Here is a 20,868-nt window from a genome sequence, read left to right on the forward strand (position 1 = left end):
AGACAATATTTATGTGATATTACGTGTGCTCAGTATAAGCTTTGAAGTATAGGAAGGGTATATAGGAAAGGTAACCTTTGTCCTCTGGCTTCTCTCCCTTCCTAGAGAAAAACCATCATTAAAACTAATTGCATATCCTTCCAGTGATCATTTTTACATTTACAAACATAAACCAATATGTTTTTCTTACAAATGTAGTATATTGCACATATTTCAGTTCTGTACCTGGGTTTTTTCACTTAGTTTATCCTGGAAATCTTTTCGTATTAGGATGAACAGTTTCCTTATTCTTTTGAAAAGTAATTCCATAGTATAGATGTATCATAATTTATTTAACTGTCTTTTACTTATTTTAGGGAACATGTGTTATAGTGTTGCAGTGCCTGACTTTATATATGCTAACTACTATGTATCTACATACTGATTTATATGTAGTTGTATATGGAGATCTATCTGTCTCCTGTATATTGCCGGGGGTGGGGGGGGGTGGTAAATACCAAGGACTGGAATTACTGAATCTAAGGGTATTTACATTTTAAATTACAGTAGAGGTTGTACCAAGAATTTGATTTTTGAGTTGTGTTAGTGAAGCAGTTGCAGCGTCGTGGTGGCAATGACGAAGCAACCTGTAAGACTCAAGCAGGAGTCTGTTCTCTGGTATAAACCAACTTTGTGGCCCAAGAAAGTCACTTTCTTAACTTTTTTCTTCGTGGTACTTTTCTTTCCTCATCTGTTTAGAAGAGCAGAGACTCAGCTATTTCTGAAGTTTAATAATTTGTTGATTCTCTTTCAGTCTCCCTCCTTTTTGGTACTTCCAGTAAATGGAGCTTGATGATTTTTTTTTCCCCCTTCCTTGTGTAAGTTTGAGTCTGAAGAACCCTGGGCTTTGGAAGCCTTGCTAACCACAGCTTTACTTTGATTGTTTTAAAGCACTGTGTCTGGTTTGTGCTTTATGTTAAAAGCAGAGCTTATATGGCTGATTATCTTAAAAAAAATATGGTGAGTGGTAAGTAGGCATTTAGTGACCAAGAAACTCATATAGTCAGCTTTTTATTATTGATCGAGAATGGAGGCAATGGATTTTTAGACTAAGGGAAAAAGTTTTATTTTTGTAATAGCTTTTAAAAAAAGCAATAAGCATATGATAGACAGTTTTTAAGAAACAGCAAAATTTTATTTATGATTTTGGAGCTTACCAGAGTGGACTGCTTTTGATCTTTCAAGGCTTTTATAATATGGAGAAGATACAACAGGGGATTATTGGAAATTTGAGGTATTTAGCTGGTATAGCTTAATAAAATGGTTGGGTTGCCTGGCAGTTACCAAATTAGATGTATTTAAAAATTCAAACCCAAGTAAATAAAATTTAATATAAAATTCATGGGTTTTTTTTTTCCCATGCTCCATTTTCTTCTTTAGAAATTGGCTCCCCCAGAATTAAGCAGCATGCTTAGATTTTTCATTTCAAAGACTTAAAAATTTTGGGCTGCTAGTATAAATGTAATTTTCCTGGAAAAGATTATGAGCCCTTGGTTACTCATGAAAAAAAAAATTACTAAAGCTCTCTAAGTATACAAATTTATTCATTTAGCTGTAGAGTAGCAAAAAAAAAAGGAAACAAATGTTCTATAATAACCTACATATATAACCTTTATATCTACCTATCTATCTATATATATATATACACATACACTTTTATCCATAAAATGGAAAATTATATAGTCGCCAAATGTATTAGATGAATTTTCAGGGACAGATCTCACCTTCAAGGTAACCTTCTCAAAGGAGGGTTTTGTTGGCTATGCCATCTAGTTAGGTCCTTTCTTCTTTTCTGTATCTTTCTTTTTTTAAGATTTTATTTATTTATTTGAAAGAGGGAGAGAGCACACACATGCGTAGGGGGAGGGGCAGAGACAGAGGGAGAAGCAGATTTGCTCCTGAATGACCTGAGCCACATAGGTGCCCCTCTTCTTTCCTTATGTTACATATGCTACCATATATATATACTACCCATATATCTGGGGTAAATACCAAGAACGGAGACTATGTTTGTTTGGTATTCTGAGAGTGCTTGTGTATCCTTTGCTTAGTATACTGCTTTATCCATAGTAGGCATGCAGAAATTTTTGGAATGGATAGAATAGGCCATGAAGAGTATACAAACAACATTAAGTAGAAAAAGTAGGACACAAAAACCATACAATTCCATACCCATAAATTATGTACAGTTCCGTAAATGTAAGTAAACATAAAACGTAGTGCAATTCCAGACTTGTAGTTATATACATATGGACATAGGAAAAAAAAAAGACTGGTAGGATATAAACGGGAGTATTAACAGTTACCATCTTTGAGTTGTGGGTTGTGCATAATTTTGAAGAGAAAATCTTTAAATACAAATGGGTGAAGTAAATATTGGAAGATTATGTCACCTCAATAATGTATTTTACCCTTTCAGCATTAGAGGTGGTCACCTTACCTAAAATGATGTATTACAATACCATGGCCTTTTCTCCTCTTGAGTAAAATGTACTGTATCTCTGTAGTGTGACAGGTTTTATATCTGCTTTAGAATTAAATTATGATCTGAGAGTTGCACTTTTAAGAAACTGGTTTTAATTTTATATCAGTTGAAGTTAAAGGGTAGTGAAAGTATATTAGATCTGGTACAAGTGTCTAATTATAATTATTGACACATTTTCAAATGCTCTCTTAAGTATGATACATTGCCCATGATTTTGACAGCTGTGACTACATTAAACCTGCTGGAGCACTCTTTGCACAAAGGTTTGTTTAAACTTAGAATTGTCAGAAGGATTCTTTGAAGAGTAGATGAACACAGATTTAGAGGTCAAATGGTGTTTTATTTCCCACTGTGCCTGGTGATTTTAGTCTGTTAAATGTTAATCAGAAGATTATCTGGATTTAGTTTTCATTTCATGAAAACTGGGAATTTAATTTTTTTGTGTAGTATAAAAAATAGGTGATATTCATTTATCATTGAATCTCTGCCATGTTAGCTAAGCTTCTACTTATTTCTCTTGCTGAAGGTCTCCAACCATGAAACTCCAAACTGACACATGTGATTCTGCATAACGACATTATTTTCAAAAGGTCTCCCTAGACCAAGTTCATATATTATCTCCTTTGTGCAGATACTCCTTCCTTTTACATAGATTTGTTGAGTAGCTACTATGTGCCAGGCAGGCACTGAGCATATAAAGACAGACAGGCTGTCAGAGAGCTCAGCCTGGGAGAAGGAAAAAATAAATAGCCAAGCCACAGCAGAGCAAAGCACCAGAATGGAACTCGAAACATAAAGATGGGATGTGCAGTTTTGTTCGAGAAGGCATCTGAGGTCATCTTTTCAGAGGAGTGATATTCTTGAGCATCTTGAAGGCTGAGGAGGAAGGTAGCAGGTGGGAAAAGGGCCTTTGAGGCGCAGAGGCTTATAGGAAAGACAGCATCCTTCAGAACTGAATGTGACCAGTGCTCTGCTACTCAGAAGTGTGGTGCTTGGTTCAGCAGGAATCACACCATTTGGGGCACTAGCCTCACTGGCAATGTGGAGTCTCAGGACCACACAATTCTGCTGAATTAGAATCAGTGTTAAAACAGTATCCCCAGGTGATTTGAATGCTTCTAGAAGTTTGAGAAACATTGGCTAGAACATGAGGAGGAGGTAAAGGGTGGGAGAGCTGGGGAAGTAGACCACCTGCTAAGGAGTCTGGACTTTTGTTTTCAAACATGGGCTTAATAATGAAGAAGTAACATTATCAGATTTATATTTTCCCCAAATCATCTGGAAGTACAAGTGAGGCAGCGTGTTACAAGATGTTTCTTGAAACCGGAATCAAAATACACCACAAAAGTCCTCAATTAAGTGAGAAATGCAGGACATATACTCTTCTCTCAGACAGTGTAAAATTTCATAGTACATTGAAAATTCTGAGAAGCTGGCATTGAGAAACACCTTATCTGAATCACTTATCCTGGGATATTCCCGGATAGCCCTGGTCTTTCAGGTTAGTTACTCCTCAGTGGAACCCTTTGTAGCTGCCCAGCTGTTAACACCCCAGGGAGAGTAGAGAGCATTTTGCAGAACACATTTTGGGAGATGCTAGCACTCATTCCCACACTTGAGACCTTGGCTTATTTTAGTAGGGTGACCAACTGTTTGGGATTGCCTGGGACTGAAGGCCATCCTAGGGTGCTGGACTTTCAGTGCTAAAGTCATGGACAGACAAGTTGGGTACCCTTCCTATCTGTTCACCGTGCTTTTGACTAATTACCTCATTTTGTTTAGATGGGTTCAACCTTTGACCTTAAATACCTGTTTCAGGCTCATTCTGATGGAGTAATTCCCAAATTTGTTCGCACGTTGGAAGCACCCGGAGGGGTTTCCAAACCCAATGCCCGTTCGTACCCCACAAAGTTGTGATTTAGTTGGTTTGGAGGTACCTGGAAGTGGGTTTTTTTTATAGGCTCCCAGATGAGGGGTGTGAAAGCTCGTTCCAAACAACTATAACTGTGAAATGCAGTATTGATGCAACCTTAAGAATTTTTTTTAATTCCATATAATTAATTTCTGTTCTATAATAGAAGCACTAATCATTATAAAGAAAAAGTTTAAGAACTTGATCTAGCATCATGCTGGGGGATCAGTGGTAGCCCATGTTCCACACTTTGGGCGACCCTTGTGTGGAGGCCAGGGGAGCAGTAGACTGGCCAAAAAGTGGTGACAAACGTGGCAGGAGAAGATGGTGGAGGTTTCAGAGCCGATGTGGGGGTTGAGCCGATGAGATGTGGAAACTGATCTCATCTGTGTGGTTTGGTAGAAGGAGGAGAATCTCCAGCTACAGGGGTTATAGATGGTGATCCCATAACAGAATAGGGAGGAGTGGAGAATGCAGGAAGGTGGAGGGCTGAATTTATGGGTCCTGTTTGAGAGGCCTTGGGACATCCAGGGGGAGGTGACCAATGGACCGTTTCGAAGAAGAGTTCGTGGTGAAAAAGGGCTGGGCTGCAAACAGATGAGAGCCTCTCCAGGTCCAGAGGGCAGTGAAATTCCAGGTGGGAAATCAGCTTGCTGGGGAGCAGGGTTGAGGGTGCCCTGCACCCGGGGCTCACGATGAGTGCAGGGAGAAGGACCCTGAAGGGAGAGTCTGGGAACAGCCCAGTGAGTAGGAGTGATGCTAAGGAGAGTGTGTCTTCCTCCACTCACCCCAAGGAAGGTAGTCCTGTGCACTAGATAGATAAGAGCTCGAGAGGGCAGTTTGTTTTGGTAATTTAGGACGTCATTAGTCATGTTTGTGTAAATTTAGCATGAGGGAGGAAGCAAGATGATAGCGGATCCAGAGGGAAGAGACTTGCTAGAGCTAGTTTTAACTGAGGAAAAAGCCTGGGATAGGATGGGACCTTAGGGAATAAATCTGGGTTTGTTTGGCAAGTAGTCATCCTCTGGTTACTCAGGGAAGTTATTTCAACAGGGAACAAAGATTATAACGAATATTCACAGATACATTGCCAGAGCTCTCTGGGGCTCCATAAAATTGCTTTACTTTCAAATCATACCACTCACCTTTTCTCTCCTTCTCTTACTATTCCCTGGACACAACAATGTCAGGTTCTGAATTTATATGTTTATAAGTGTCATTAAACGCCTTTTCTAATGCTGACGATAAGGCGACATGTGATTCAGTATGCCACCTTTGTTCCTATGTAGTTCACATTTGTGGAGGGCTTTGCAGTTTACTGAAGCAACACCCCATCTTATGTGAGCTGCTAAATAACCTTTGTACAGAAGGCAGGGCTGGAAACAGTATTCTTCCATTTCATAGGGAAAAAAGAATAAAAGCTCTGAGGTTTAATATATTGAGGAGGACTTGCCCATGATTAATGACTTAGTGATGGGTCCAGGATGGAATCCTGGTGTCCTGGCACAGTATTTCTTCCATCATATTCAGGAATGGGTGGGGGTGGAGAGTGTCCCCTGCCCTCCCTCCCTTTTTTCCCAATTAGTTTGTAAGTTCTTTGAGGGCAGAAACCATGTGTTCACTGTTGTATTGACTCCTTCACTCATTGCTGTGAGGAGGCCTTAGGAGGTGGAAGTGGGCAGGAGGCCTCTTGGTTGAAGCTGCCTACTCACAAGGTGTCTCACATTGGTCTTGACATTACTTTTGAATGACAGGACCTCGGAACAATAACAACAGGACTGAAAGAAGGCATCATGGGCCACACAACTTTGAACTTGTGTCTCATTACTGAGCCATGTCATTATCTTGAGACCAGCCCAATAATATCACCTGGCATGTTTTGTAAATATTTAGTACATACACAGTTTTTGTCACTCTGTTTTGGCATTTCTTATTTTCATACCAGAAGTCATCTATAGTGGTAGAGACCCAAACTTCTCTGGACTTCAGCGGGGCTCTCCTTTATGTATGAGATACCCCGATGGGCTGTGTGGAGTGGTGTGAAGGTACATAAGCCTCTCTGGCAAAGCTCCCGGTTCAGGAAAGCTGATCCTGTTTTGTCATCCCTATAGGGCACGTAGTGGGCCCTCAATAAATACTTGTTATTTTGAATAAGGGAGGTGCTGTTTTGTATTGCACATTCTCTATTTTATCACAATGGACCATTATCAATTTTTTTTAAATGACTTGTTTTCTCCCTGTGAGTTGTTAAAGATTCGATGTTAGGATTTGGGGAAAGGGAATGATGAAAGAGAATGAAGAAATGGATTCAGCAAGTTTTAGGTTTTGAGTGAGCCGTGAAAAGTTGAAAGCAGGAGTCGCTTAGGGGGCAACTGGAAGGATGTCAGGCTCTTTTAAAGGAGCCCAAGGAGGGGAGGGGAGGATGAGAGGAGTATTCTAATCTGGTGATGTTTTAGAGGAGAACACTGAAGGTCTGTTTCAACCTTAATTATAGCCACAGGACAAAAGCACATTATAGCACTTTTTTCCCTACTTCTACTAAGGGATGGTAGTGTTTAATCTTTTCTGAGGAGTCCTGTCTAAGAAGCTGTACTTTAGACTACATTAAAATATATTATTTTTCAGAGTGCTACGGATTGAGGAAGAGGAATAAAATTTTGAGTCCCTTTTTTGTATTTACGTTAAAATTTCAAGCTACTGGTTCAGTATGAAGGGAGGAACTTTTTAGTCACTGAGGCAAATTTAGGCAGATGAGTTAATGTTTGGTCATCAGAAAATGTGCCATCAGGAGCTTGTTTCTTTTGGGAGGAGAAAAAGGCAAAATATGAGTCAGACCGTAAAGTCATTTCCCCGTACTTAATTCAGCTTCCCTCCTGCTGAAGGACCGTTGACCCACAAGGCTAATTCAGACTTGCATGGAGTCTACCTTTGTAAAGCCTTTCGCCCAGGACCACCTGCAGAGCAGGTTTGCTCCGACTCCTGTATATCAAGTTGGCCCTTCTGATGAGTCAGGTGCAGGTGGGCTGTTCTTTTAGGCACAGGGCTTTAATCAGGTTGCAACCTCAAAGTGCCATCTTCAAGTCTGAATGGGACAGAGTTCTCTTTTGTGAGGGTCCCATCCGTTCATTGGCTTTCACAAGAAACGTGAAAAGGCAGTTAGCTCGTTGGAGGGGTGTGAAGTGTGTTTTATGGATACACACTGCTGTGTAGTTTGTCTCTGCTTGTGCTGGGGCCAAGCGCCATCGTTCTTTCCCTCTGTCTCTGCTCTTGATCTTCTAGTGGTTTCTATCTTGTGTTCCGTTTTGCTGGTGATTGAGATAATCTCTAAAACATTGGGCAAATTTCTGACTAGGAATATATCTATGGAAGGTGGATGTGAATTGTTAGGAATAAAAAAAAGGCTTCTATCGTCTTTCTTTATTCAAACTTTTATGATCTATGGTCTATTTTGATTCATGCTTTTATCTGTTCGTTTCTTTTTTTTATTCAATACAGGTGAGACTGTAGGCCCTGTGCTGGTAGCAAAGGTGCTATTTCTGGCCTCAGGAGAATTCACAGCTTAGTAAGCGAGACACATACATCCGCGGTTGCAGTGCAAATGGGCAAGAGCTGTCCATCACAGAAGTGTGCAGAAGGTGCAACAGCGGGTCCGGAGGAGGAGCACCTAACCCACCTTGGGCGGAAGGATGTAGGGAAGTTTCTGACCCAAGGACGTATTAAGTGTACACTTTATTTATTTTTATTTTTTAATTTATTTTAGTTTTTAGAAAAGATTTTATTTATTTATTTGAGAGGGAGAGAGAGACAGAGCATGAGCAGGGGGCAGAGGGAGAGGGAGAAGCAGACTCCCCGCTGATGAGGGAGCCCGACGTGGGACTCCATCCCAGGACCCTAGGATCATGACCTGAGCCGAAGGCAGACACTTAACTGACTGAGCCACCCAGGCGCCCCTAAGTTTTACTTATTTTTAAAGTGTGCACTTAAGGGACACTTGTACACTCCTTGTACTCTCTGTTAAATAAATAAAATCTTAAAAAAATAAAAATAAGTAAAAATTAGCCTGGCAGTGTAGGGCAGGGTATTCTAACATGGTGAATATTCAGAGAAAAGGTAGAAGGCATAAGAAGAGCATGGTGCATGCTGGGAACCACAGGGAGTTTAGTTTATAGCTTATGGTATGTGTGGGGATTGATATGGCATAAGGCTGGAGAGATGGGTGAAGGCTACGTTATGAGGACTTCAGATCTTACTCCCAAACTGTGTTAGCTATTAGGGAATTTTAGGTAGGAAAGGGGTCTGATTCAGTTTGGATTTTGGAACATTCACTGGCAGCAGTTTTGAAGATAATCTTTAATAATTTTATTTGTTCATCTATGCAATGGACTGAATTGCGTGTGTCCCCTAAAATTCATATGTTGAAACTCTAACCCCCCTGCCCCTGCATGATAGTACAGACCTTTCTCAATTTAGGATAGGGTTAACATACTGATTAGCTCATCGTAAGTTGAAAATACCCTAAATCAAAAAGTATTTAATACACCTAACCTACTAAACATTACAGCTTAGCCTGGCCTGCCTTAAACATACTCAAACACTTAAATTAGCCTACAGCTGGGCAAAATCACTTAACACAAAGCCTATTTTATAATAAATTGTTGAATACGGTACTGAAAGTGAGTCAGAATGGCTGTCTGGGTACAGAGTGGTGGTCAGGGTATTGGTTGTTTACCCTCGTGATCGCGTGACTGACTGGGACCTGCGCTGCCCAGCATCACGAGAGAGTGTCATTCTCTATATCACTAGCCTGGGAAAAGATCAAAATTCAGAATCTGAATTTTGGCTTCTATTGAACATGTATTGCTTTTACACTGTGGTAAAGCCAGAAACTCATAAGTTGAGGCATCGTAAGTGGGAGACCATCTGTATTTGAAGATGGGGTCTCGAAGATAAATGGATTTAGATAAGGTCATGGGGTGAGACCCTCAGGGTAGGATTGGTGTCCTCATAAGGAGACATCAGAGAGGCTAGCCGTCTGCCAGTGAGGACACCGTGAGAAGGCAGTTGTCCGTAAAGTCCTCCTCAGCAACGCAGTTGGCTGGTACCTTGATCTTGGACTTCCCAGGCTCTAGAACTGTGAGAAAATACATTTCTGTTGTTTAAGCCACCCAACGTGTGGTATTTTGTTACGGCATTCTGAGTGGACTAACGGTCTGTTTTATGTATTTGGGTAATTAGGAAACTAGGCTTAACTGGGAATTAATATCATTTAGAGGATCATGGTACCCATGGCACCTATCATGTGTGTGTTTGCAGCGCTGTGTAAAACAATGATTTTAAGTACTTTTGTTTGTACATGTGAAGAAGTGTCTTAAACATGTTCTCCAGCACTTACTTTGTCCCAGATACTTTCAGGTTGAGTCTGATCTCCTTTCCCACGGTCTTGTTCTATATTTTCTGTCTTCCTTTTCTCCCAACCTCCTCTAGTTTATCCTCTTTGTTGGCTTTTGCCTTGAGCTTAGAAATAGGTTTATGTCTTCCCTATCATGAAACAAAATGTTTTGAACCCTGTAACTTTCATAAGCTGCTTCCTGAGGAAGCATCTCAAAAAAAAAAAAAAAAATCTGCATTCATGGCTGCTGCTGGTTCCTAAGCCCCTTGTCATTGTCTTTGAGACATAACATTCTGTCTTTCCCCTTATTCTTCTGAAGTTGCTCGCATTCATTCAATGTTTCAGAAGTGCCAGATTGGGATCAGATGCTAGTGCCTCAGGGGTGTTTATGGCTTCCTCAGTGGCCTCTTCATCATTGTGGTAGAGTCATGAGGTTGGGAGGATCTTGTCCAACCACCCAGGCCCTGCAGTTGCCCTGCATTGTACCCTGTGCATGAGCCCCCGGGCCTCACAGAATTTCTGCAGAGTTATGGGACGCAGTGTCTACTGTGACCCCACTCTGCCTTTAGACGGTGTTGATTGTCAGGGCTTGTTTGTTTGTTTTTGTCTATAATAAGTGAAGCTTCTGTTTATCCTTTGGTCATAGTTTTTTTTTTTTTTTTTTTCCAGCTTATAAGAAAGAGAGTATAGTACTGTATTTTCATGGTTAGTACTGTCATTTACCCCTGATATTCTTTTATCTGAGCAGAATCTCTCTGGAGCTTCTGGTGGTCTTGCCCACCTTGTTGCTCATGTCTTTGATTGAAAGTCTTTAAAAATCATATGTGGAGTGGATTGCAATTCATCTGATTGGATTTTCATCATTGTAATTTTTTTGACTTCCATGCTTGTAGTATTCAGCCAACCTGCTGTAATTCAGAGAGCCACATAGTCCTACTTAAGTGAGCTGACTACCAAAAGAAATCTCACAATGTCCCCTATTATATCATGTCTTTCTCCTATCGTAGGTGCTGTTTCCCTTGAATTCTATGTGTCTGCTTGTGCTGCTTGTTTTTTCATTCCCTTCACTAAATATAAGACCTTACCTTTACCTTGATTAATTTTCAGTTTCTCAGTTCCTACTCATGGCAGTAACCTCGAACATTTTAGAGTCTATTTCTCCCTAATGCACTCTTTGAATGCAGTAACTTACAGATGCATCTGCTTATCTTTTTGTCTATCCTGACCACAGGTATTTCATAAGAGCCTTTGTCAGACGCCTTGCTAAAATCTAGATGTGTGTGTTTCCTTGAACTCACAGTTTCAGAATCTTATTGAAAAAGGAAATTAGGTTAATCTTGTATGACCTGCTCTTAGAATTAGGGTCCCCAGGGATTATCACTTGCTACGTGTTTAAAATCCATTCTCAAATCTTGCCTGGGACTTTGGTCTGTGTCTAGTCTGTTAACATTTCCCCCTTGTTTAAATTCTTTTCAAAGGCTTTATTGATTACTTAATCTTTTCTGACTTGGCTCTTGACTGGCTTCTTTGTACCTTTTCCTCCAAATTTTGGAATTTTCTGAGATGGATTGTTTCTGTTTTAATCTCCATCCTTTAAGATTCTTTTTTCTTTTTTTAAAGTTTTTTAAGTTTAATTCCAGTTAGTTAACATACAGTGTTATAGTAGTTTCAGGTGTTCAGCCCTTCTGTACATTACCTTGTGCTCATCACAACGAGTGCCCTCCTTAATCCCCAGCACCTGTTTCACCCATCCCCCCACCCACCTCCCCTCTGGTGACTATGAGTGTGTTCTCTTTAGTTAAGAGTCTGTTTCGTGGTTTGTCTCTCTCTTTCCCTCTCTTTTTTTCCCTTTGCTCATTTGTTGTCTAAGATTCTTGATACTTGCATTGTCCAATAAGGTGGCCACTAGCCACAATTTACATAGAGAAGTTATTGGCTCTACGAGATCTCCTGACTTCAAGTTGAAAGCCAGAGCAGGAAACACTGACACATGGAGTAGAAGGTTAAGGTTGACTATTCTGGGAATCAAAAGAGGAGCACCAAGGAGAGAAGAGGCCAAGATTTAACCAGTCAGACTTGCCTGTTGCTATTGCCAGGTTATTCATGTATGATATATTTGTGGCCCTGTCTGTTGCTAACAATGAGTCATTTTGCAAATAAATATTAATAATTTTTTGTGTATTTTTTTTAAGTAAAACCCTGTGGGTAGTGATAATAAGTTTTGGAAGCAAAATAAATCCTCAAATTGTTAATTTTGACATATGATTCTGCATAATGCTACTAACCTATTCAAATACTATATATTTGTTGTCATTTCCCAGTGTTTGAATATTCTTATATGCTTCAGTTTTTGTAAATACTCCTAAACTTAACATATTAAACAATTTTTAAAATATATTTATAACAGTAAAGAGTGAAGAATATTGGAAATGTTTTATTTTTATTTTTTAAAGATTTTATTTATTTGTCAGAGAGAGGGAGAGTACAAGCAGGGGGAACAGCAGGCAGAGGGAGAAGCAGGCTCCCTTCTGAGCAAGGAGTCCAATGCGGGACTCGATCCCAGGACCCTGGGATCATGCCCTGAGCTGAAGGCAGACGCTTAACTGACTGAGTCACCCAGGAGTGCTTGGAAATGTCTTAAAAATAATTTGTGATTTCAAGAATTCCAGGAATCCCAATTTCTTGTTCTCAGATCCCAAAGATTGATGTCTGTAGGGAATTAGGACTCAGTCATCCATAGTGCTTGTTCCCAAAACTACTTGTTCCTGATCTGTACTGTGTTAGGTTCAGAAATTATGTTAAGTGTTTAGAAACTGTTAAGGCAATTTGATGTTGTGACTGACGTGATCAGTGGGCCCAACTCACTGGACAGGTTGTTTTACACCAATATTCATCCATTCCAGATATAAATTCAGTTGGATCGGCACTGGTCTAAATGAGAGATAGTGATGGCTTGCTTGGACCAGGCTTGGAAGTGTGGGAAGAGGTTGATTGGAATTAGGATATGCTTTGAAGATAGAGCCAATGGGATTTGCTACTGGATTAGATGTCACAGTATTCTAGATTATCTTTCCCTCAAGGACTTCATTTGTAAAATGGGGACACTTAAGAGATCTACACTCAGGATTGTTCTAACTACCTCAGGTGTTTCTCTGAGCTTGTGGGAAATCCCTTCTATATGCTGCTGCCTATGTAATCTTCCTAATCCAGTCATTTAATTTCCTTGATCTTTAACTGGTCAACTACTCACCAGTGCATATAGAAGAAATTTTAAGCTGCTTAGGTTGACCTTTAAGATATGTGGTGTCTTCCTTCAGACTCTTTCCCCTGGTTATCTTCTTCCATGTCCCCTTAGACTCTTAACTGTACTATTCCAGTCTGTGTATTGCTGCATAAAAACCATCCCAAAAGTAGTGGCATAAAATTACAACCATTTTTTTTTTATAATCATAGTTTAGTGAGTCAGGATTTGAAAAGTGCACAGGAAGGACAGCTTGGCTCTGTTTTACGGTGTCTGGGGCCTTAGTTGAGAATATGTGATGGTTGGGGGGCTGTAATCACCTGAAGTCTCTCATTCCCTCACATGTCTGGTGGGTGATGCTTTCTGTCAGCTAAAACACCTACATGTGGTCTCTCTGAGCTTCCTCAGAGCATGGCCGCTGAGGTCCAAGAGCAAGTGTCACAGGAAACAGGAAATGGAAGCTTCTGGTTTCTTGAGGCTTGTTCCTGGAAAGTGTTACAGTGTCACTTCTACCATATTCTGTTGGTCAGACGGTCACATAGCTCAGATTCAAGGGGAGGGGATATAGATCCCGTGCCTTGATGGGAAGAGGGCCAATGAATTTTGGGGCCACGTTTTAAATTGACCGTAGCCTGCTATTAGCTAACTTCCTCTATACTGTGTGTAATTCTGTCACCTGCTCTGCCCGCCCTCAGTCTCTTCCTCCCCTCTCCACTCTCACTTCCCTCACCAGTCAAAGGCCATTTCTTTTACTGTCAGCCTTTGCCATACCCCATTCTCTGGCTAAAATCAGTTTCTCCTTCCCTCCATTAGTGCTTTATTTTTTTTCTTTATTGGTAGATTATAAGCTCTTTGAAGGTAAGGACCATATCTTGTTAACCTTTGCATATCTTCTAGCAGATATATTCCTTGAATTGAACATTCAGTATCAAACTGAGTCTCAAATTTGGGACCCAGATGGGTTGGGACTTGGCAGTGGTTAAGTAGAAAATTTTAATGAGAAAATTAAAAATTTTCCTTTTGATACAGATTGTTTCCAAGATTTTTTTTTTTTTTTTTTTTACTGGCTCTCTGTTGAAAAATAAAACTAATGAACTTTTCTCCCCTAAGCATAACATTAGAGGAGAGTAGCTTTTTGATAATATCTTCTTCCTGTCCAGTTCAGTCCCTGCTATCCATGCCTTACTGTTTTTGCAAACTGTGGGTTGTGATCTATTACTGGATCAATTTAGTGAGTCATACCCAGCATTAGAAATAAAAGGAAATAAAAGTTTGAATAAAAACTCATGTATTGGGCGCCTGGGTGGCTCAGTTGTTAAGCGTCTGCCTTCGGCTCAGGTCATGATCCCAGGGTCCTGGGATCGAGCCCCGCATCGGGCTCCCTGCTCCGCGGGAAGCCTGCTTCTCCCTCTCCCACTCCCCCTGTTTGTGTTCCCTCTCTCGCTGTGTCTCTCTCTGTCAAATAAATAAGTAAAATCTTTAAAAACAAAAACAAAAACAAAAAAACCTCATGTATTGCAAGAGTAAGAATTGCCTCATGAAATTTTTGTTTCAGTTTTACATATGTATATGTATAGTGAGTTGAAATGTAAGATATTTTTTATTACAGTTGGGGGTCAAAAAGCTTGGAAGACAATCTATTCAACTGCCTTCTAAACTCTTGGTATTCTAGTTTCCTGCCCTTCTTCCTTCCATCCTTTCTCTTCCCTCCCTTCCTTCCTTCTTTCCTTCCTTCCTTTTTAAAGTTTATTGCTTTTGATATTTTTTAATCTTTTTTTAAAAAGATCGATTTATTTGAGAGAGAGTGAGTGAGAACACATGCATGAGCGCAGCAGCTGGAGGGGGGCGCAGAGGGAGAGAGAATCTCAAGCAGACTCCCCGCTGGGCACGGAGCCTGAGGCGGGGCTCTATCTCAGGACCCTGAGATCATGACCTGAGCTGAAATCAAGAGTCACTTAACTGACTGAGCCACCCAGGTACCCCTGATGATTTTTTTTCTTAAGGGCTTATCTACAGATCCCTTCTGAGGACCATATACACACCATCCTTTATGCTCAGGCTTTTCTTCACTCATCCAGCCTCTTTTTATAATAAACCTCACTGTCTCAGTGTGACATGTTGCTTTCTCGCTTCTCTTTTGGAGACTTTGAGCCTACTCTCTTGTCCTCAAGAGGAGAAGAGGTGAAATCAGATACTTCTTTTTCCTCTTTAATGTTTTTGTTGCAGCATAGCACACATACAGTAAAATGCACACAGTCCTAAGCAAACAGCTCAATGAATTTTGACATCTGATTTCATCCATGTAAGGCATCACACAGATGAAGATATAAAACATTTTCATCATCTCAGAAGGAAAGAGCTTTTTTTTTTAGATTTATTTATTCCAGAGAGAGAGAGCGCATGCGCACCTGTGTGTGCGCGTGCATGAGGGGTCAAGGAGGGGCAGAGGGAGAGATTGAGAGTCTCAAGTAGACTCTGTGCTGAGCACGGGGCCCAACGCGGGCTTGATCCCATGACCCCGAGATCATGACCTGAGCCAAAATCAAGAGTCAGTCGCCCAACTGCCTCTGCCACCCAGGCGCCCCGGAAAGAGTTTGTTCTTAAATCCTTTCTGGAACAAGGTGGGTGGGTGAGTAAATTAGTGGATTGTCTCCAACTTCTGCATTATACAGCATATCTAGGTAATAATGGTGACTTTTGAAGTGCACAAAGGTCTAAAGCAGCTGAGTTAGGAAGTGTTAAAATAGAGGATGTTGAATATGAATTTTGGAAGAATGAAACAGGACCAGCATAGGTGAGCCAAGGAGAGAAGCAAGAAAGAATCATTTCTGGAGGAGTTCAGGGTAAGAAAGGTTTATCTGAATTTCAGAGAAGAAAATATAAAACTTAGTTTGCTGTTGCCACTGTAACAAATCATGACAAACGTAGTATCCTGAAACAACACGAAGGTGTTCTCTTAAGGTTCTGGAAGCTCTGAGAGGAGAGTCTCTTTCCTTTGGCTTGTGGCTCCTTTCCTCAGTCTTCAGAGCACATCCCTTCATTCTGTTTCCATTGTTGCACTGCTCTCTAGTTGAGCCTCCCGCTGCCCTCCTCTTAAAAGGACACTTGTGATTACATTTAAGGCCAGCCGGCTAATCCAGGATAATCTCCCCATCTCAAGATCTTTAGTTTAATCACATCTGCAGAGTTCCTTTGTCATATAAGGTCGTTCACGGATTCTGGGGATTAGAACTTGGATACTTGGTTTCTGTTCTTCAAAGAATCTTTCTTCACAACAGGAAGTTCTGTTGGATGTTTGCTTTTTAGTTCATTCTCCTTTTTCACATTACATTAATTTTCCTTGAACACTACATTGCACATTTGATTCCCTCACTCAGACATCTTTGGTGTCTCCCCTATTAACCAATACAATTAACCTGACCTAGATCGACACTGCGGTTGCTGTGTCTCGCATGTTCTGCGTTCAGGCTTCGCTCTCTGGTCTCCAGTGCAGCAGCCTGCATCTCTTGTAAGGACACTTGGCATTGGAGTTAGGAACCACCCGAGTAATCCAGGACAATCTCCTCTCAAGATGCTTAATTTAGTTATGTCTGCAAAGACCCTTTTTCCAAATAAAGTCACCTTCACAAGTTCTAGGAATTAGGATGTGGCTATATCTTTTGGGGGGCCACCATTCAACCCACTACACATCTCAGCTCATAGTCGTGGTTTATTTCTTTGACCTCTTGACATTAGTGGCATAACTATAGACTCAGAACTCCTCCTCTCTGTCTGTTATTTTGTGCTTTAATGGATACTTCCTGCCCTTGAAGGCAAGAAGGTTTCTTTTGCTATGCAACCCTTAGCTCCTGGCAGGGAGCTCAAGAAATGATAAGGATTTTTTTTTTTTTTTTTTTTTTTAAATAAAACAGAAGGTGGCATGTAAAAGCCCTGGCATGATGATTGTCAGGGTGCTCTTGAAATATAGCAAGTGATCTTTCTCAGTGCAAGTTTTTTGTTTATTAATTTCTCGTGTTCTTTTTAGGGGGAGCTTTTTATTTCTCAGAAACCTTAAGTGAGTAGTTGGGAGGGGGCAGTTCTGAAACAGAGCGCAGACGCCTCTGCAAGGCAGGGCACACCTGGTGGGGACAATGGCTTTGGAGCTCTGCCAGTTAAAGCTCGGAGGCCGCTTGGCAGATCCATCCGTCACCGTCTGGAATTTGTCTTACCTGGTCTCTTGGAAGTCTTCGGCATCACTGGAATCCTTTCCAGGGCATTCTCCAAAGTTAGAAGACCGTTCTCATAGGCACCAACACTCAGTCTCCCTCAGCACAGTGGAGCGCCCTGCCCAGGGCAGCCCCCAGCCATGCTTTCCCTGCGGAGCCAGCGTTACCGTGCCCCCCGCCCTACGGGCTCACTCTCCTTGGCTTGCCCTGTAAGCACAGCTGCCTTCCCAACTGTTTTCTTTTCTTCATTTGGCTTAATTTCAAGGTTATCTGATAACACCTTTTTTTCTTCAGTCTCAGTCTTACTTTGAATGGATGCTGGGAGTCTAACCCTGTTCAAGTTTTAAGTGGTACCCTGGTGTTTTTTTGTACTAAGCATGTGAAGGGGACTGATTTTCAGCCTTTTTGGTGTTTTCAAGGTTATGATATCTTCATCTGGAGTTTTATTATATCCATGAATCCTCATATAACTGGTCGAGTCTGTGACATGTCACCATTGCTTTTGGTGACAGCAGTCTGTGGCAAGGTGGCTCCCTAAGGTACGTGCTAGTCCTCTGCCATGATGCAGAGACTTTTTTTGAAAAAAGCTTTTATTTATTTATTTATTTGAGGGAGAGACAGAATGCAGGCATGCGTGGGGTGGGGGTGGGGAGAGAGGGGTAGAGGGAGAGGAACAAGCAGACTCGGCGCTGAGCAAGGAGCCCGGCCAGGGTTTGATCTTCGGACCCTGAGATCGTGACCTGAGCTGAAATCAAGAGTCGGTTGCTTAACTGACTTAGCCACCCAGGCACCGCCCCCCCCCATGACGCAGAGACTTTAGTGGAATGGGTAAGAATGGCTGATGGTTTCAGGCAAGTGTGGGTTTGAATTTCATTCTGCCACTTGGCAGCTTTGTGACATTAGGGAAGTTACTTAGCCTCTTTGAGCTTCAGTTTTGTCATCTGTAAAATGGAGATCATCATTCCTATTGCATCATTTTCCATGTTGGAGAGATCAAGTGTGATAATGTACATGCAAATCTCATAGCCCTATTCGGTACCTGAGAAATGTTCAAAAAGTTGTGGCTGCTGTTCTTGTTCACTTTGCAGGGAAAACTGGGATTCTAGTGATATTAAGGAATGTTTCCAAGTTACCCATGGTAAGATCCTAACTTGCAGGATTTAGGAAACGGACCAGTGTGTGTGGGTAATGCTGTATTGAATATGTCAGTCCTTATAATCTGGCTGTATGGTTATTTATTTGGTTTGTTTGTAGAAAGACAGAAAAATGGCAGGAATAAAAATACACTTACTGTTACTGAGTGGAGGCAGGTATTGTGCTAGCTTTGTAAAGCTATATTTCTCATTAGTTCAAGGCCTCTGCCTCCAAAGTCAATGGGAGGGTAGACTGTAGGGTATGGCTCAATGAGTGTTAAATTCATATTTTTAGGAGTAATTTTGTGACTGTTAAAGTCTGAGAATTTTATTCTGTATCACTTGGCTTATATAATAGAGATGTGATTAAATACGTTGTTCTTTGTACTAGGGAAGCTTCGATTCATACACTGCCTCACTGGTTTTCAGGTTGAAAAAAGAAACCGTAGTAGATGAACCTTGGAACAGATCCTTGCCCAGAGGCAACATTTTGGATTAAAATGACTTTCCTTAAGCCCCTCTGTGTATCAGATCATTTCAGAGGAAAAAGAACGAAGGGGCACAGAGTGGTAGAAATTGAGTAAATTGGGCCATCAGCTGATGCTGAACTTTGGTTTTGTGACTGGATGTGGAGGACTTTTTCCAGAGTTAATTGGTTCATGAGTTGAAGAATTCCTTATAGATAGGGGCATGTGTTCTTATAATGGAGGGACTCTCTCAGATATAGGTCCTTACAGCAGAAGACATGTGGTTAGATGCATGAAAGAACTTCCACATGGAGTTTTCTGCCTGAATGTAACCTCTGCATGAGGGTAGGAACTTGGTCACATTTGCTTGTATACCTCCAGAGTTTAAAACAGTGCCTGGCTCCTTGTGGGTGCTCAGGACAGATGGGTCAAGTGCATGAATGACCAGGGGGAGGAAAGGCAGTGAACTTGGTAGGGTTCAGAATGCCCTCTCCTCTCTGCTGTTTTTTTTTTTTTGGACTGGCCTTTCCTAAGGGTCAGGAAGTTGTTTGGAAGAGAGATCCATCCATGCTGCGGCATGGCATGTGGAAATGCCAGCTCTCTGTTGTGCCAGGTGCTGGAGATGAAATGGTACAAAAGATATTATCCAGGGTCTTCCTCAATGTTTGGATCGTTGTGGTTTCTATGTTTCCACAGTGGCTGTAACAAAAGATATTTCCCTAGAATGACTGCTCCTAAAGTATGAGGGAGAACTCTGATTCAGGTTTTGGGTGGATCTTCAGCCATTGAGCCCAAGTCAGTCTTGAGAATTTTTTTTTTTTTTTAATTGTCCTTGAGAAGCAGCTAGACAAGTGCATCATTTATTTACATGATTTCCCTGTCTAAGCAGTTTTAGTGGGCTTCCTGTGCTGCCTTTTGCTCCCTGCGGGTGAGGAGTCAGGGCACCCTGCTCCCTCATTTTTTCCAATAAAAGAATGACTCTCAGGGTCTGGGATCCAAACCTAATAATGGTCGTCGTGATGCAAAGGGGTTGAGAGTGGGTTGATCTTGTTCCCTTCCTCCCTCTCTCCCTTCTTTTGAAATGTTGACCCTGTGCCCTCCAGTGTATCCTAAGCGCCAAACTGAGATCTTATTCGTAAGTCTCCTCATTTTGATCTTTGGGGCTCAGAAGCCAGGTACAGATGAGAAGAGGGTGGGAAACGAGGCTTGCCAGGAGATTGAGTAAGCTCATGTGCACATTTCATAATTTTTACCATTCCTGGTTGTGTTGGATTTCTTGGGGGGAAAAGGCGTGCAGTTCTGTTACCAACAAGGGAGCAGGAATTGTGGTTGCTGTCGGGCCGGCAGCCAGGAGGATATTTATAGTTGAAGTGAGTGGCTCTCAGCCCACCATGGTTCTGGATATGCCTCCTGCCTTAAAGTTCCCGGTGTTCTTGAACCGAACCCTGCCCTTGTTGGCCAGACGGTAGTTAATGATAAAGCAGGCGGCTGCAGGATGTGGCGCGCGTGATGGCCTTGGCGGCTTGCAGCCTGCAGGTGCTTGTGCTTTGGCTGACCTGAACCCCTAGCAGAAGAGCGGGTGTCCCCCTCCCTCCCCTGGTCAGGGTTACAATGATGTCCTGGCCTTTCTCTGAGTTGGCTTCATTGACACAGTGCTGATGGACCCCTTGCTAACTAGAGTCCACTTTCTCTGTGCCACACGGGCCAGGGGTCGTGTTAAGATCTATGACACCAAAGAAAATGCAGGTCATGAATTTAGCTTCCTCATCTCTCTTTGAATTCAGGTTGGAGATTTAGGCTCACCCTGCAGAAGGGGCAAAATCAGGTGATGCTTTGCATATTTTAGCTCCCGTTAGGGTGTAAGAACTAGAAGGGAAAAGTGAAAGAGTAAGTTCTCACAGGAAACAACCAAAAATACAAAAACTTTTTCTTGCTGACGTGGTAAGGTATAACATATGTGTTTGTGTTAACCGGTGGGTGTTCTTAGGATGGAATGA

At 41.5% G+C, this 20,868-nt stretch overlaps 1 protein-coding gene across 7 annotated transcripts in view; it reads left to right on the forward strand.

Annotated features, from left to right (window-relative positions):
• Nucleotides 1–20,868, forward strand: part of ACVR1 (activin A receptor type 1) — a 123,108-nt gene that overhangs the window by 10,303 nt on the left and 91,937 nt on the right. Inside the window, exon 2 of one of the 7 annotated variants that reach the window (XM_073883872.1) lies at nucleotides 17,691–17,810. The exons of 5 other annotated variants lie outside the window; for them this stretch is intronic. The gene's annotated coding sequence lies outside the window, so the exon portion shown is untranslated. Of the gene's footprint in view, nucleotides 1–17,690; nucleotides 17,811–20,868 lie in introns of those variants that run through there. One more of the 7 variants, XM_025855731.2, reaches the window with a different exon arrangement.

Source organism: Callorhinus ursinus, unplaced genomic scaffold, assembly GCF_003265705.2.
Source record: "Callorhinus ursinus isolate GAN/ISIS: 27379988/994484 unplaced genomic scaffold, GSC_fseal_2.0 scaffold2, whole genome shotgun sequence".
In the NCBI taxonomy this organism is placed as follows: Eukaryota; Metazoa; Chordata; class Mammalia; order Carnivora; family Otariidae; genus Callorhinus; species Callorhinus ursinus.